The sequence below is a fragment of the Gossypium hirsutum genome, chromosome D11 (genome assembly GCF_007990345.1).
Source record: "Gossypium hirsutum isolate 1008001.06 chromosome D11, Gossypium_hirsutum_v2.1, whole genome shotgun sequence".
Lineage (NCBI taxonomy): Eukaryota > Viridiplantae > Streptophyta > Magnoliopsida > Malvales > Malvaceae > Gossypium > Gossypium hirsutum.
The window spans coordinates 32,411,180-32,428,474 of NC_053447.1; the positions used below are offsets into that span (position 1 = coordinate 32,411,180).

The window sequence follows — 17,295 nt, forward strand, 5'->3', positions numbered from 1 at the left end:
CAGATAAAGAAGGAGATAGAAAAAAGATAGAAAAAAAGAAGGGCGCGTCTGAATGGGAATGAAGTTAAGTGGGAGCCAATGATAATTCCCCACATATCCAAAACTTTCGTATCTAGAGGAATCATTCATTAGGAGAAAGAAATCGGTTGAGGAAAGCATCAAGGAGACGTTGGGAAATATGCACATTAATGCCATTCATGAGCTTGGGAATGAAGAGAGAAGTTGGTTAGACATTCGTCCTTATGAGCCTGGGAGTGTTCTAGACAATTGGACTACGGAAGAAATACCTAAAGTCTTTAGAACTGTCTCAGAGTAATATTCAGAACAAACTTGTTGTTTTAGCCTAGAAATAACAAGAATTCTTTTGTGAAATAGGCTTATGTTTAAAAATCATTATTTTAATAAAATACATCTTTGCAATTGTTTCGAGTAAATATCCTTTCATTCTTCCCATACGTCTAAATATATTCTTTCATTACATAAATAATTGTACATAAATTCATACTTTCTTTTGTAACCATAATAGGTCTCTGTGTATCAATGACGTGAATGACACTGCTACGAGCTCAGAGTGCCCTTTTGAACGAAACGTGTGTTTAGAGGGATCGCGTGACTTTGAAGGTGATGAAGAGGGTGGTTTATCTTTAGACTTGTTGAGGATGGTGGAACAAGAGGAAAAGCAAATCCTACCTCACAAAGAGTCAATAGAAGTTGTGAGCTTGGAAGTAGGGAAGGAGGTGAAAATTGGAACTGAAATTCTTGCAAAGACAAGACGAGACCTCATTGAATTACTCCATGAATTCAAAGATGTCTTCGCATGGTCATACCAGGATATGACTGGATTGAGTGCTGACATTGTAGTGCATCGCCTACCCATAAAAGAGGATTGCAAACCAGTTCAGCAGAAGCTCAGAAGATTGAGGCGTGCTATTGTGCTCAAAATAAAAGAGGAGGTTAAGAAACAGTTTAATGCTGGTTTTTTACAGGAGGTCAAATATTCTGAGTGGGTAGCCAATATCGTTCTAGTCCCTAAAAAAGATGGAAAAGTACGAATGTGTGTCGATTACAGGGATTTGAACAAAGCAAGCCCAAAGGACAACTTCCCATTGCCACATATTGATACTCTGGTGGATAATACGGCGGGATTTTCGCTGTTTTCTTTTATGGATGGGTTCTCAGGATATAATCAGATAAAGATGCATCCGGAAGATATGGGAAAGACTATGTTCATTACTTTATGGGGAACATTTTTCTATAAGGTGATGCCATTTAGATTAAAGAATGCGGGAGCAACATATTAGAGAGCCATGGTAGCCTTGTTTCATGATATGATGCACAAAGAAATTGAAGTATACGTTGATGATATGATTGCCAAATCCAGAACAGAGGATGAACATGTACATGTCTTGAGAAAATTGTTCTTAAGATTGAGGAGGTTCCAGCTCAAGCTTAATCCGACAAAATGTACTTTTGGAGCCAGGTCAGGAAAGTTGTTAGGCTTCGTAGTCAGCGAAAAGGGAATTGAGATTGATCTAGACAAAGTCAAGGCAATACGAGATTTATCGCCACCACGTACCCAGAAAGAAGTTCGAGGTTTCTTGGGAAGACTGAATTACATTGCTCGGTTTATTTCACAGTTGACCGAGAAATGTGATCCCATATTTCGCCTTTTGAAGAAACATAATCCTGATGTCTGGAATGAAGAATGTCAGAAAGCCTTTGAAATGATAAAGCAATACTTATCTAACACTCCAGTACTGTCACCACCTAGCCCTAACAGACCATTGATTTTGTATTTAACGGTGTTTGACAACTCTATGGGATGCATACTGGGTCAACATGATGCTACAGGAAAGAGGGAAAAGACAATTTATTATCTCAGCAAGAAATTCACTGATTGTGAGATGAGATATTCGCCTATCGAAAAATTGTGTTGCGCCCTGATTTGGACGACCAAGAGGTTGAGGCAATACTTACTCTATCATACGACTTGGCTAATATCAAAATTAGACCCTTTGAAGTATATGATGGAGTCAACAGCATTGAATGGAAGAATGGCTAGATGGCAAATCCTGCTCTCTGAGTTTGACATTCTATATGTAAGTCAGAAAGCCGTCAAGGGGAGTGCGATAGCAGATTTCTTGGCTAGTAGGGCTTTAGAAGATTATGAGCCTCTGGATTTTGATTTCTCGAATGAAGATTTGATGTATGTGGCGAATGCTGAAGAGGATTCCCAAGAAAATCATTCTTGGAGATTGAACTTTGACGGAGCATCGAATGCACTAGGCAATGGGATTGGGGCAGTCCTGGTGTCTCCGAATGGATATTATCATCCTTTTACCAGTAAACTAGACTTTGATTGCACTAATAACCTGGCTGAGTATGAAGCTTGCATCATGGGTATACGGGCAGCCATAGAGCGGAAAATCAAGACATTAGAGGTGTACGGAGACTCAGCATTGGTGATATACCAGCTAAGAGGGGAATGGGAGACAAGAGATCCTAAATTGATCCGTTACCAGAGATTGGTTTTGGGATTATCGAAGAGTTTGACAACATTACCTTCTGTTATCTCCCACGAGAAGAAAATCAGATGGCTAATGCTCTTGCTACTTTAGCTTCCATGATTAAAGTGAATCAGTTGGGGGACATGAAGCCCGTTCAAATTAGTATTTATGAGATCCCAGCCCACTGTTACAGCATTGAAGAAGTGGAGCATGATAATAGTCCCTGGTACCAAGATATTTTGCTATATGTGAAGAATCGCGAATATCCTGATCAGGCAACAGAGAATGATAAGAGGACATTGAGGAGACTAGCTATTGACTAGAGAATGATAAGAGGACATTGAGGAGACTAGCTATTGACTATGTCTTAGATGGGGAGATCTTATACAAAAGGGGAAAGGATCGAGTACTGTTAAGATGCGTGGACGCTGTAGAGGCTAAGGAAATTTTGGAAGAAGTCCATGAGGGTGTTTGAGGAACGCACACTAATGGATTCACCATGGCCAGACAGATTATGAGATTGGGGTATTACTAGTCCACTATGGAAGGAGATTGCATCAATCATGCCAAGAAATGCCATAAATGCCAAATTTATAGGGATAAGATGCACGCGCCTCCTTCTCCTCTTCATGTTATGACTTCCCCATGGCCTTTCTCCATGTGGAGTATGAACGTCATTGGACCAATATCATTGAAGGCTTCTAATGGACATCGTTTCATTTTTATGGTTATTGACTACTTCACTAAGTGGGTAGAGGCAGCCTCATATTCTAATGTCACAAAGTCAGCAGTCAATAAATTTTTGAAAAAAGAGATCATATGTCGATATGGAATGCCTGAAAGGATCATATCTAACAATGTACTGAATTTGAATAACAGCACAATAGCGGAAGTCTGCGAACAATTTAATATCAGGCACCATAATTCGTCACCGTATTGTCCAAAAATGAATGGTGCAGTGGAGGCGGCCAATAAAAATATTAAGAAGATTGTGGCGAAAATGGCTGAAACTTACAAGGATTGGCATGAGAAGTTACCATTCGCTCTTTTGGCTTACCGAACATCGATCAGGACTTCTACTAGGGCAACACCTTTCTCGTTGGTTTATAGAATGGAGGCAGTTTTACCCATTGAGATTGAAATTCCTTCTCTCTGAGTTTTGGCCGAGTTGAAATTGGATGAGGCCGAGTGGATCCAATCTCGGTATAATCAACTAAACTTGATTGAAGAGAAAAGATTAAAAGCCATTCGTCATGGCCAAATGTATCAGAAGCGAATGATGCGAGCTTATAATAAGAAGGTTAGTCCTAGAGAATTTCATGAAGGGGATTTGGTTTTGAAAAAGATCCTCCCTTTACAAAAGAATTTTAGAGGGAAATGGATGCCAAACTGGGAAGGACCTTATGTTGTAAAAAAGGCTTTTTTCGGAGGCGCTTTGATTTTGAGTGAAATGGATGGCAAAAATCTTTCGAATCCTGTAAATTCAGATTCGGTTAAGAAATATTTCACTTGAAGAAAGGGAGGAATCAAAGTGAAAACCCGCAAAGGGCGCTCTGATTTCCCCCCCCAAAAAAAAAGAAGAGGCCTAGGTGAAAACTTGAAAAGGGTACCTTGAGACCAAAGGGGATTTGAGTTGAAAACCTAAAAAGGGCGGCTCAAACATTGTCAGATTGGGGGCATATGGTGATCTTGCTTCGCTAAAGTCAACAATAAAAGGATGTACGACGTCTTGGGGGCATTGACAAAGTAATGTAGATCCCCTAAACACATGTTAAATTCGGAATGGTTCTCGGCTTGCACGGAGAAGTTCAAGTGGCGATATCCAAAGCACCTAGTCTCCATAATATTTGTACCAAATTTGTTGGTTCTTGTAAAAACTTAATTCTTTGCTGTTCTTGAATACTTTTTCTTTTCAGGACACTTACTATCAATAAATTCTTGAATTAATTCATCTCTTATTCAGTATTTTTTTGATTTTTGTGCAAGTATGTCGCATTAGAATAATGATTGATGGACTAATGAACTTTCACAAAAGAAGTTTTGTATATTACTTTGGGAATTTCTAAATAATTTAGTAACCTGAAACATGATTATTGGTTAGAACGCTCCAAGTTCAAAAGTAAGACCACCTTTTCGGATTTGGATAGTGAATAAGACAGCAAGAAGTCTGGAGGGGGTAGGAAGAAATCCCCTATGGAAAGAAAGCTCTTCATTTGGGCATGTGCATTTGGTAGGACACCCTGAGAGTGGTGTAAACAAATTTCATCCTTGAATTACGATAGGAGAATATTGAGAAGAGTCAAATTTTCCGACTCTTAAGTTACAGTGGAAGGAATGTAGTACAAATTCTGCTTTCTAGAGGGTTGTGCTTTAAAAGTGCACAATGGGAGGCAATTTGATTAAGTATTTCTTTGGAGATATCAGCCAAGCAAAAGGCGTTAGCGACAAAGCAGAAATGATAATTCTCTAAAAATGACATTCTGCATGCATTCAAATGTCATTCATACACGTCTAGTTAGGAGCATTTGACTCATTCTGATCATAATGTAGGCATAATTAAGTTCATAGAACATATTTTTACAGGTCCTGTTCCCTAGAGAACAGATCGGTAACCAAGTCTTGTCTCCCTGAGCAGCAGTGGAGAAGGTTGAAGATTGTAGATCTTATCTCCTTAAGCAGTAGTGGAGCAGATCGAAGGCGACGAATCTTATCTTTCCAAGATAGTGGGAAGCAGATTTAAGCCACCAAGCCTTGTCTCCCTGAGCAGCAGCGGAGAAGGTTGAAGATTGTAGATCTTATCTCCCTAAGCAGTAGTGGAGCAGATCGAAGACTACGAATCTTATCTTTCCAAGATAGTGGGAAGCAGATTTAAGCCACCAAGCCTTGTCTCCCTGAGCAGCAGTGGAGAAGGTTGAAGAGTGTAGATCTTATCTCCCTAAGCAGTAGTGGAGCAGATTGAAGACGACGAATCTTATCTTTCCAAGATAGTGGGAAGCAGATTTAAGCCACCAAGCCTTGTCTCCCTGAGCAGCAGCGGAGAAGGTTGAAGATTGTAGATCTTATCTCCCTAAGCCGTAGTGGAGCAGATCGAAGACGGCGAATCTTATCTTTCCAAGATAGTGGGAAGCAGATTTAAGCCACCAAGCCTTGTCTCCCTGAGCAGCAGTGGAGAAGGTTGAAGAGTGTAGATCTTATCTCCCTAAGCAGTAGTGGAGCAGATCGAAGACTCGCTTTCCAAGATAGTGGGAAGCAGATTTAAGCCACCAAGCCTTGTCTCTCTGAGCAGCAGTAGAGAAGGTTGAAGAGTGTAGATCTTATCTCCCTAAGCAGTAGTGGAGCAGATCGAAGACGACGAATCTTATCTTTCCAAGATAGTGGGAAGCATATTTAAGCAGATTTAAGCCACCAAGCCTTGTCTCCCTGAGCAGCAGCAGAGAAGGTTAAAGATTATTGATCTTATCTCCCTAAGCAGTAGTGGAGCAAATCGAAGATGGTGAATCTTATCTTTCTAAGATAGTAGGAAGCAGATTTAAGCCACCAAACCTTGTCTCCCTAAGCAATAGCGGAGAAGGTTGAAGATTATAGATCTTATCTCCCTAAGCAGTAGCGGAGCAGATCGAGGTCGACGAGTCTTATCTTTCCAAGATAGTGGGAAGTAGATTTAAGCCACCAAGCCTTATCTCTCTAAAGTTGCAGTGGAGTAGATTGAAGCACTATTTCCTGTACTTCTGAAGATGCAGTAGGAAGGAATGAGGCTACCCGAAGAAGAAGAGTACCAAAGTCCAGCACGACCGGGCAAAATTGGGCATTTCTAAAGTCTTTGCTCCATTCTCGTTACACGATAATGAGCAAAGAGGGGCAGCTGTAATACCTCAACTTTACCCAGCCTACGTAATAAAAGGCTAGTTACAAATTACAATTGGCCTATATGGCCCAAAATCCCCATTAAACAGAAACCCAATACAATCCTGGCCCAAAACTCAGTGGCCCAAAGCTGAACTACAGACAGAAACCCTAGGGTTTCCACAGCGTTGCAAGCCTCCGAATCTTCCTCGATCTTCACCTGCAAGGAAACAAAACAACAAAGGAAACAATCAAAGATTTGTAATCAAGCAATATTTGTTTCTTGATTTTCATTCGACTATAAAAAAGCAAAAAACATACTGTAACGGGGGATCAAAATCAATAAAAAGAAAAAAAACAATTACTTTCAACAAAGTTCAATACCGAGAGCAGATCAATCGAAAAGGTTGATATTTACTATAGTTTCTTTTTTATTTATTTGTTATAATTAAGCGAATAGTATAAGAGAAAAAAGGAAATAAACTACCTTTGTTCAAGTCAGAACCGCCGTGAGCGGTTGAGGGAGCCACCCCCGAGGATCGGTGGCCGGAAACTGAAAGGTTTTCGTGATTTCTTCGCATCTTTTGCTGTTTCTTTGGAATTTTTAAGCCCATATTCGGGTAAAGGGGTGCCGAAGGAGTCTAATAGGGAATTTTCCTTTTTTCAGCCACCGCAGGCACGGTGGCCGACGACCGGCCAATGATCGGACCCCTGACCGGACAAAGGGGGAAGGAGAGTTTTTTTTTTGAAGTGTTTTTGGTTTTTTTTTAAAAAAAGGGTTTCAAAATAATTTTTTTTTGAGAATTGGGGGTATTTGTAGGGCACCAAAACGGCGTCGTTTTGGAGAGCCCCCAGACGCCCAAAACGGTGTCGTTTTGGGGAGGCCGACCTGGCTCCGACCCGACCCGGCCTAGGATCCGCGTGTTTTTGAGCGGAGGGGTAAATTGCGCTTTTAGCCCCTCTTCCTTTTAATATATTTTCAATTAGGTTTTTTTTCTATTTTTAAATTCGGCCTTTACTTTATTATAAATTCCAATTTAATCCTTTTTGAACGGCACCGTTTTAGAGGAGAAGGGAAAATTGCCCTTCCAGCCCCTCTATGTAATTCGCGTGTTCGAATTAGTCCCTTGGGTTTTATTTATTCGCGGATTTGCCCCGAAATTATTCAATTGCTGCTCAATTTAGTTTTTCTTATTATTTTCCTAATTAATTTTAATAATGTAATTATTTTTTATTTTTTTGTAATTATTTAAAAAAAACATATGTATATGTTTTATTTTTTTATGCGCATTTATATTTTTAAACTAAAGTTTTATTCACATTTATGTATATATTTTTTTTAATGTTGGCATCATTTAATAATTTTTAATATATTTTATGTTCTCATAAGTACATTATAAATTTTATAAATCAAAGTTTTACATGAAAATTCATATATACGCGTCTAATTCTTCGTAATTTCATTTATTTTACTTATATTGCTTATTTATTTGATATTTTATATGTCATTCGTTGTTTTTTTTGTTTTTATATTAGTGTAGTTAAATTTCATGTTATTATATCATTGTTATAATTATTGTTGTATTTGATACTATCATTTATACATGCATTCAACCTCATATCACATTATTTTTACTCGATTTCAAACTTTTCAAATTTGAGATAATGCTTGTATTTAGGATTTTCAAGGAAATTGAGCCTTAACGTATTGGATTCCGATTCCCTTCGTTAAATCTAACAATCGAGTATTTCTCTTTAATAAAAAATAAGAGCTCAATATTGGGAATTCAACACGTTGTGTCCTAACGTATTGGATGTGACGCATTGATTTCTCGAAATGAAGATTTTTTTAAAAAAATAATAAAGGAAATATTTCGAGTTTGGGATTTTAAAGGAATTGTGCCCTAACGTATTGGGCCGCGATTTCTTAAATCTTGGATAAATGGATATTCTTTTAATGTTGTTTTCATTATATGAGTATTCTGACCTAATTCATTTTGGAGGAAATTAGAATGTTGTGCCCTAACGCATTGGGTGTGACATTTTTGCTTCTCTGAATTGAGAAGGGTCTTAATACGTAATGTTTTAAGTTTTTTAAAAATTATATTTTTAAAATTTTCGACCTTTAGACACTAATTAATTAATTAGGTACCAATTTTGGGTGTTACAAGGGTGCTAATCCTTCCTCGTTCGTAACTGACTCCCGGACCCGTTTTTTTCTAAAATTCGTAGACCAAAATCATTTTAGGTGATCCAATCACACCTCAATAAAAGATTGGTGGCGACTCCCAATTTTTATTTTCATTTTTTAAAGTCGACAACCTAAAAAAATTTTGTTTTTCAAAAACGGTTTCGACAAACTCAATTTACTTTATTATATATAATAATGTTCAGAAATACTTCCACGGCAACTCGATCTTACATGAGTTTGGAAAGCAAATTAATTCCTTTCGGAGTGTTTTACTTAGTTAAATATTCATTGTATTGATCATTTTAACTAAGGGTTTCGTAGTATTTATGTAAGGTCACAGGGACATTTATGTTTGCAATAATTTAATTACATAAACCTAAAAACTATGCAAGTCAATAGAGCTTGGTGTGGCTAATGTGCATGTTTAAGTCTTTGATTAAATATAGAAGTTAAGCTTGGTAAGATATTCATTGCAATTTAATGCATCGACAATCACCTATCCTTCTATACCTTGTGAGCACTTAGTATTCTGTTGAATATTCATGTTGGGGATCCTAGTTTATCATTATCATATTTTATCTTATTGCTTTATTGCTTCAACAACTACTCTTACAATTTATCTCATTTCTATCTATTTATTGCACTGACATTGATAGACAAAAGACAACCATCCTCGTGGAATCGATATCCAACACTCATATCTGTCTACTATACTTGCATTGACTGTGTACACTTACACATTATTGCTGTGACATTAAACAACTGATCATCATGGCAAAATATTCATCTTCTTCACCATCAGGTAGGTTAAATAAATCATTAATGGACTTAGAAGTTAGGGATACCTTCTTCTTGCGAACAAGAACTTCAGTAGCATCTAGCTTAGTCAAATTGACGTAAAACTCTCGAACCAACTCCTCATTGGGCAATGATTGTGCATTGTAAAAATAATTCCAATTGATGACATCAATCATCTTTCGAATCGGAAAAGGCACAACCATCTTGGACGATCTAGTTTTTTTATGAGACATGGTGATTTTTCTCAAAAAACAGGCAAAATTTCAACAATGGATGAAGCAAGGGATTTTCGGCGGTGATCGACTTGTGGCAGCAATGGGCTTGCGACAGTGATAGGCGTACAACAGCGATAAGCGTGCGGCGGCACTAAAGTTTTGCGATGAAAAAAATATTTTGGGGAAAATTTTCGGGATTTAGGCCGACGGCTAAGAGGAAAAAGAAAGAATGGCTAGGGTTTAAGCTAATTGCTTGAAGGGTTGTGAAAATTATGGTGGTAGAGAGGGGTTTATATAGTGGTGAATGTTAGAGTATGCCCAAAGATCAATCATGAGATGGTTGTAATAACATACTTGATTTATCATGTTTATTAATATAAGGCGTTACCATTATTATTTCAGTTTCTTTTCTGTGTGTATAAATAAACTGTTTTATAATAATGTCCTAAGAGTAATATGATTATTCTTAAAAGTTCCTTAGTCAAGTATTATTGTTGGATAGGACAACGATAATGCATTAAGACTAACATGTAGTTGGTTGATGATAAAGAGTTGTCATTGATATGGAATGCCAGAATCGATACATGAATATGTGTGTTAGAGAACAACATATTGGACTGACCCGTTATGAGTATGTTTCTTGGATTATTATGTAATTGTCACAACATTACTCATAGTGATTAATATGTATATGATCCTCAGACTTGAGATCATCATAATCCCAACATCGTGAGTTGTATATTTTGATACAGTCAAGCAAACACCATAATGGGTTGTTCTATAAAGGCTGATGTTGGATATACCACGATCTATGTAGAGGGATATGGTTGATCAAGATAGGATAATCCCCTCCTACATAATGGGAGTAATATCTTAGGCCACTTGATTGAGTGAGACTAGAAATGTATGGCTATGCTCAAATAAGTTGATATGAGATGTCATACTTATTTGTATATCGTAGTCTGCTTAAGATATCAAGGAACATGGAATGGACTATGCAAGTGTGACTATTCCATGACTAGTGTCCAATCTAGAGATAAAAGACCTAAGGATTATTTCATAAAAGGTTAATCATAAAAGGTTATATCGAATCATGAATTCTTGTGACTTAGGTAGCAATGATGCATTTCTAGATGCCACTCATTGTTTGTAACATTGGAATCATTCTAGTATTACTGCTAACGTTACAGGAACCTACAAGGTCACACCCTATAGTTGAAATGAACGGAATAAAACATAGTTGATATTGTGTTTGGTTGTCGCTTGAATTAAATTAATTATAGAATTAATTTAATTGGGTAATCAAATATCGAACACATTATGTACAAGGTTGTTGTACACGTTATGAGAACATGAATTTGGTTAGTATATAAATTCAAATAAATATATGGTTTACCAAAATTGTATTATAATTAATGTAATTATAATTTTCGGTTTAAAATATTATTATATTTATTTTAATTTCTAGAAACCCTAAAAAATATATATATAAGAATCCAGTTTTTTCTTTGCTTGGGTCTAGCAGTCGTCAAAGAAAATTCTTTTCAAAACTATTTTGGGGATTCCTTCCATTCATAATCAACTGGGTGGATTACGTAAAGGCCGGGGTCACGATAGATTGCGGCTTGGTTCGATAGCAGATCAGACTTCTCATTGTTGAGGCGTTACTGTCTACTCAGAATAAACATTCGGTAATTTCGTAACCTTTATCACCCCGATTTGTTCCTCACACATGGATCCGTGGTTACGGTTGCCGAATTTTTATATTTTGCTACGACGTAAGGGTGCCGGTGATCCAACAGTGAATTAGGGAAAATTTGTAGCAAAATTTTAGCTACTTTAAGTGGCTTGGGCAGCAAGTATGGATGGAGGGGAAAAGTGATGGAAAAATTAGGGTTTTAGGGAACCCTTATGGACAACAACAATGGGTAAATTTCTCCTCTTTGCTATTGAAGCATTAAGCCTAAACTGTATTTACAAACTAGACTACTTAAAAATAAATAAACTGATTAGTACTTGGGCCAATTTGATCCCCTTTATTAAACATAAACAAATTAAATTAAATTAAAATTAAAATTAAAGACAAAAAATGAAAAATAAAAATAAAAATTTTGAAAATTAATTAGAATTTTTTTCTAAAAAAATTACATTAAACTAATTCATAGGAAATGTTGGAAGGGTCACAACGGTCCTGCTTAAGTCTCAATCTCCTTAGAAAAAATTAATTAAATGCACTAATTTAAGAAAATAATTTCTAACTTTTTTTTAAAAGTAAAATCATGAAAAATTAAGGATCTAATAATTTGAACGAGATTTTAATTCGCTCAACTTCACCATCCCAATAGTGCTTGAGACGTTGACCATTAACTCTAAATGTACCTCCATGGTTGTCGTACAATTCTAGAGCTCCATATGGATAAACTTTGTAGATGGTATAAGGTTATTTCCATTGAGATTTGAGTTGCCCAGGAAATAATCTTAGCCTTGAATTAAACAACAACACTTTTTGACCTTCTTTGAATTCACAAGGTTGTATACGATTATCATGCCGTCTTTTATATTTTTCTTTACACATCTTGGCATTCTTGTATGAAAATAACTTCAGCTCTTCCAACTCATTAAGTTGTAACATCCTTCTCTTACCGGCTTGCTTAAGATCAAAATTTAATTGTTTCAAGGCGCAATGATCTTTACTCTCCAATTCAAGCGGTAAATGACATGCCTTTCCAAAAATTAACCGATAGGGAGTCATTCCTAACGACGTCTTAAAATCAGTTTGATAGGCCCATAGTGCATCATCGAGCCTTTGAGACCAATCTATTCTATTAGGGCGCAGTACTTTGTCAAGAATACCTTTGATCCCATGATTCACCCTTTCAACTTGCCTATTTGACTGTGGGTGATAGGCAGTAGCAATCTTATGCTTCACTTCATACTTGTCAAGCAACCACTTAAGCCACCTATTTACAAAGTGAGCTCCTTCATCGCTAATTATGGCTATAGGAGTCCCAAACTGTGTAAATACTTGCTTATGTAGGAATCGCATGACTACCTTAGCATCATTTGTTGGGTACGCCTCGACTTCAACCCACTTGGGTACATAGTCCATAGCTACCAAAATATACTTGCTCCCATATGAAGAAGGAAACAGGACTAGAAAATCAATGTCCTATAGTCGAATAGATTAACCTCTAGAATATTTGTTAAGGGCATCTCATTCCTCCTCGATATGTTTCTGTTTTTTTTGGCATCTATCACAGTTCTTCATATATGCATAAGCATCTTTAAACACTGTAGGCCAAAAGAATTCAGCTTGTAAAATCTTTGCTACTGTACAGGAGCCACCAAAGTGTTCACCACTCAGAGATGAATGGCAGTGGTACAAAATCTCATCAATCTCACTTCCAGCTACGCACTTCCTGATTATGTTATCTGCACATTGTTTAAACAAAAATGGATCCTCCCAGAAATAGTACTGACTATCATAAAGGAATTTCTTCCTTTGTTGGTATGTCATTTCTCGAGGAATGATTCCAACAGCTAAATAATTGGAAAAATCAGCAAACCAAAGTGTTTCACATATTTGACTTACCTTGAAGATATGCTCATCAGGAAAATTCTCATTAATTGGAACAAGTGAAGAAGTTACCTCATTTTGTTCTAGCCATGATAGATGATCAGCTACTTGATTTTCAACACCTTTTCTGTCTTGGATCTCAAGGTCAAATTCTTGTAGTAAAAGTATCCATCGAATTAGCCCCATTTTAGCATTTTTCTTCCTAAGTAAGCACTTAATAGCTGCATGATCGGTGGACACTATAACTTCGGTTCCTATAAGATATAAACGAAACTTGTCAAAAGAATAAACTATATCAAAGAGTTCTTTTATAGTTGCCGTATAATTGATTTGGGCTCCTGTCAAAGTTCTATTTACATAGTAGATAGGGTGAAACACTTTGTTTTTTGACCCATCACAACTCCAACAACGAAATCGCTTGCACCACACATCAACTGAAAATGTGATTTCTAATCAGGTGTAATAATTATTGGGGATGAGATTAACCGACTTTTTAATTCTTCAAAAGCTTCTAAACATGCTTTGTTAAAATAAAAAAAATATATTTTCTTTTCTAAAAGCATACATAAAAGTTTAGAAATTTTTGAAAAATACTTAATAAATCTATGATAAAATCCGACATGACCTAAGAAACTTCTAACTCCTTTCATACTAAATGGAGGTGGTAATCTTTCAATTACGTCCACCTTTACTTTATCCACTTCAATCCTATTTTTGGAAATCTTATGTCCTAAGACAATTCCCCCATTAACCATAAAGTGGCATTTCTCCCAGTTAAGGACAAGATTCGTCTCATCGCATCTTTTTAGTACCTTTTCCAAACTACTCAAACAAACATCATAAGTGTTACCAAAAATAGAACAATCATCCAAGAAAACCTTAACATAATTTTCAACCATATCAGTGAAAATTGCGATCACACATCTTTGAAATGTGACAGGTGCATTACTTAAGCCAAAAGGCATTCACCTAAAGGAAAATGTATCCTTTGGACATGTAAAAGTAATTTTATGTTGGTCTTTCGGGGCTACAACTATTTGGTTGTATCCCAAATATCCATCTAAAAAGTAATAAAAATCATTACCTGCTAGTCGATCTAACATTTGATCCATATAAAGGCAATGGAAAATGATCCTTACGAGTGGTTTTGTTCAACTTCCTGTAGTCCATACAGATTCTCCAACCTGTGATAGTTCTCGTTGGGATTAACTCATTCTGTTCATTCTCGAAAATCATGATCTCACCTTTCTTTAGTACACATTGTACCGGACTTACCCAAGAATTATCTGAGATGGGGTAAATAATTCTCGCATCTAACCATTTGATCACCTCGTTCCGTACTACTTCTTTCATGATAGGGTTAAGTCTCATTTTCCCATTAATTTTACCTTTTTCACCTTCGTCTAAAATAATTTTATGCATACAGAAGGAAGGACTTATACCTCGTATGTCAGTTATGGTCTAACCAATTGTCTTTTTAAATTTATTTAAAACAACAATAAATTACTCCTCTTGATGTTCTGTCAAGTTCATTGAAAAGATAAACGTATTTTAAATTGGATAGAAATACCTTTAGTTCGAGTTTAGGCGATTCCTAAATTCACAACTTGGGTTGTGTAAATTCCCGAACTTCCAACTGTAGCGGTTCAAACCACAGTGGTTGATCATAACTCCTCGGATTGGCTTCCATCAAAGCCAAACCTTCATTACCTTTTTCATATTTGAATGGTTTAGACCCTAAAGTGTTCTCCAAGGGGTCGTCTTCAAAATTGCTCTTACATCCCATAGAAACTAAGGTTTCTAATTCCTCTATTACTTAACATTCTTCCATTGGATTGGGAAATTTCATCGCCTTTAGAATGTTAATTGTTACCTTATCATTTTGAACTCGCATGGTGAGTTCTCCTTTTTGCACATCTATCAACGTTCTTCCCATGGTTAGGAAAGGTCTCCCTAGCCTGATTGGAACTTCTGTATCTGCCTCAAAATCCAACACAATACAGTCAGCAGGAAAAATAAATTTATCAACTCTTACCAAAACATCCTCGATTTTCCCTTTGAGATATGCTAACGATCGATCTGCCAGTTGAAGTGTCATAGCAATAGGTCTTACTTCACCTATTCCCAACATTTTAAAAATGGATTTGGGCATCAAGTTGATGCTTGCTCTTAAGTCACACAAATCTTTACTTCAATATAATTCACTGATGTTGTAAGGTATCGTAAAGCTTCCAACATCCTTCAGTTTTGGAGGTAGTTTGTTCTGTAAGAACGCACTGCACTCCTTTGTCAAAGCTACAGTTTCATACTCACTAAGTCATTTCTTATTAGACAAAATATCCTTCATAAAATTCACATCGTTGGGCATTTTCTCTAAAGCCTCCTTCAACGGAATGTTGATGTGTAGTTACTTTAAAACATCCAAAAACTTCTTAAATTCTACCTCTTGTTTCAGCTTATTATGTTGAAGTCTTTGTGGATATGGAACTCTAGGTTGATACAAACAACTTTTCTGAGAAGAAAAATCTGCAAAAGAGCATGTTAGCTTTTCAGAATTCACTAGTTTAAGGTTTACCTCATTAGATATTTTAGCATCCAACTTTTTCGTTGTAGGAACTTCAACTGTTAGTTGACTTTCTTTTTTTTCATTAGGCTCATCTTGAACCACAACCCCATTGGGTTCCAAAATCTTATCACTTCGCAACTCGACCACTTTGTAATGTTCCTTACCCATATTTCTCAAATTTTTTGTATCGCTTGGCAAGGCTCCTTGCGGTGTACACTACGAAGCTCAGTAGCAAACTGACCCATCTGGTTCTCTAGATTTTTCAATGTTGCTACTTAAATTTTGATCAAAATGTCATTTTCACCATGTATGCTTTCAACAAGTCTTCCAAACTTCTTGATGACTCAGCTTGAGGTGGTTTTAGGGCTTGTTGCTTAAACCCTTGGGTCTAGTTGGGTCTATGCTGCATCTGATTGTTGTTTGGTCCATTTTCTTAGTTACTCTAGGAAAAGTTCAGATGATTCCACCACAAAGGATTGTAGAAGTTGGACTGTGGTTCTTGTCCACTTCTATTTTGATACTGATTCCTTACATAATAAAATGCTTCAGGATTTGAATGGCAGTTCTCGAAAGAATGACCATCCCCACAATATGCGCAAGAAATTACATCATACTGACAGGGTGATTGAACTGCAAAATTGTTCAAACCATTAATGGTAAACTAATTTAACATATAGGAAATAGAAGATACCTGAGTAGAGAGTGAGGTTAGTGTGTCCACTTCATGCACTCCATCTACTCGTCTTCTTGAAACTGCTCAACTTGTCAGCCATTGGTAATTGTTGCATGCGATCCTCTCGATGATCTTATAAGCCTCGTTATAAGACTTAGACAAAATCACACCATTTGTAGAAGCATCTACCATTAATCTTGTATGAGCATTGAGATCGTTATAAAATTTCTCCAGCTGGATACAATAAGGAATCCCATGATGAGGACACTTATGAAGTAATTCCTTGAAACTTTCCCATACCTCGTATAAAGACTCGTCATCTGATTGTTGGAAAGTAGTTATCTAATTACGTAACATTGCATTTTTTCTTGGTGGAAAATATTTAACCAAGAACTTTTCTGCTAATTCTTGCTAGGTAGATATTGAACTATGTGGCACTGAATTCAGCCATGCTTGTGCTTGATCTTACAACGAGTACAGAAACATTTTTAACCTCAGTGTGTCTCCAGTCACACTAGCTAACTTAAATGAATCACTCACCTCCATGAACAAACGAAAGTGTAAGTGTGCATTTTTCGTTGGCATACCACTGAACTGGCCCACCGATTGGAGCATTTGAAACATTACTAGTTTCAACTCGAATTAGGGTGCCTCGATATCTGGCCTTCTAATTCTCAGATTTAACTCATTGAAGAGTGGCACATCATATTATCTAATGGCATATCCCTATCATAAACAATAAGGATTGGGTTGTGCACTTTATTGAATCCATCATCTTGTCTATCATTTTGATTTCCAAGGTCCATCTCAGCTTGTCTTTCAGTAGATCTCTCGTGTCTTCTTTTTCTAAAAGCCCGCTCAATTTTAGGGTCCATGGGTAATAGATCAATAATTCGATCTATGCTCATAAAAAACTTTAGAAAAA

General features: G+C 36.7%; 1 non-coding gene across 1 annotated transcript; it reads left to right on the top strand.

The window, feature by feature from the left end:
• Positions 1–16,620: 16,620 nt before the first annotated feature.
• LOC121223835 (small nucleolar RNA R71) lies at positions 16,621–16,728 on the top strand. The gene has a single exon (XR_005921301.1). It is a non-coding gene; the product is annotated as a small nucleolar RNA R71 (small nucleolar RNA).
• Positions 16,729–17,295: the final 567 nt, after the last annotated feature.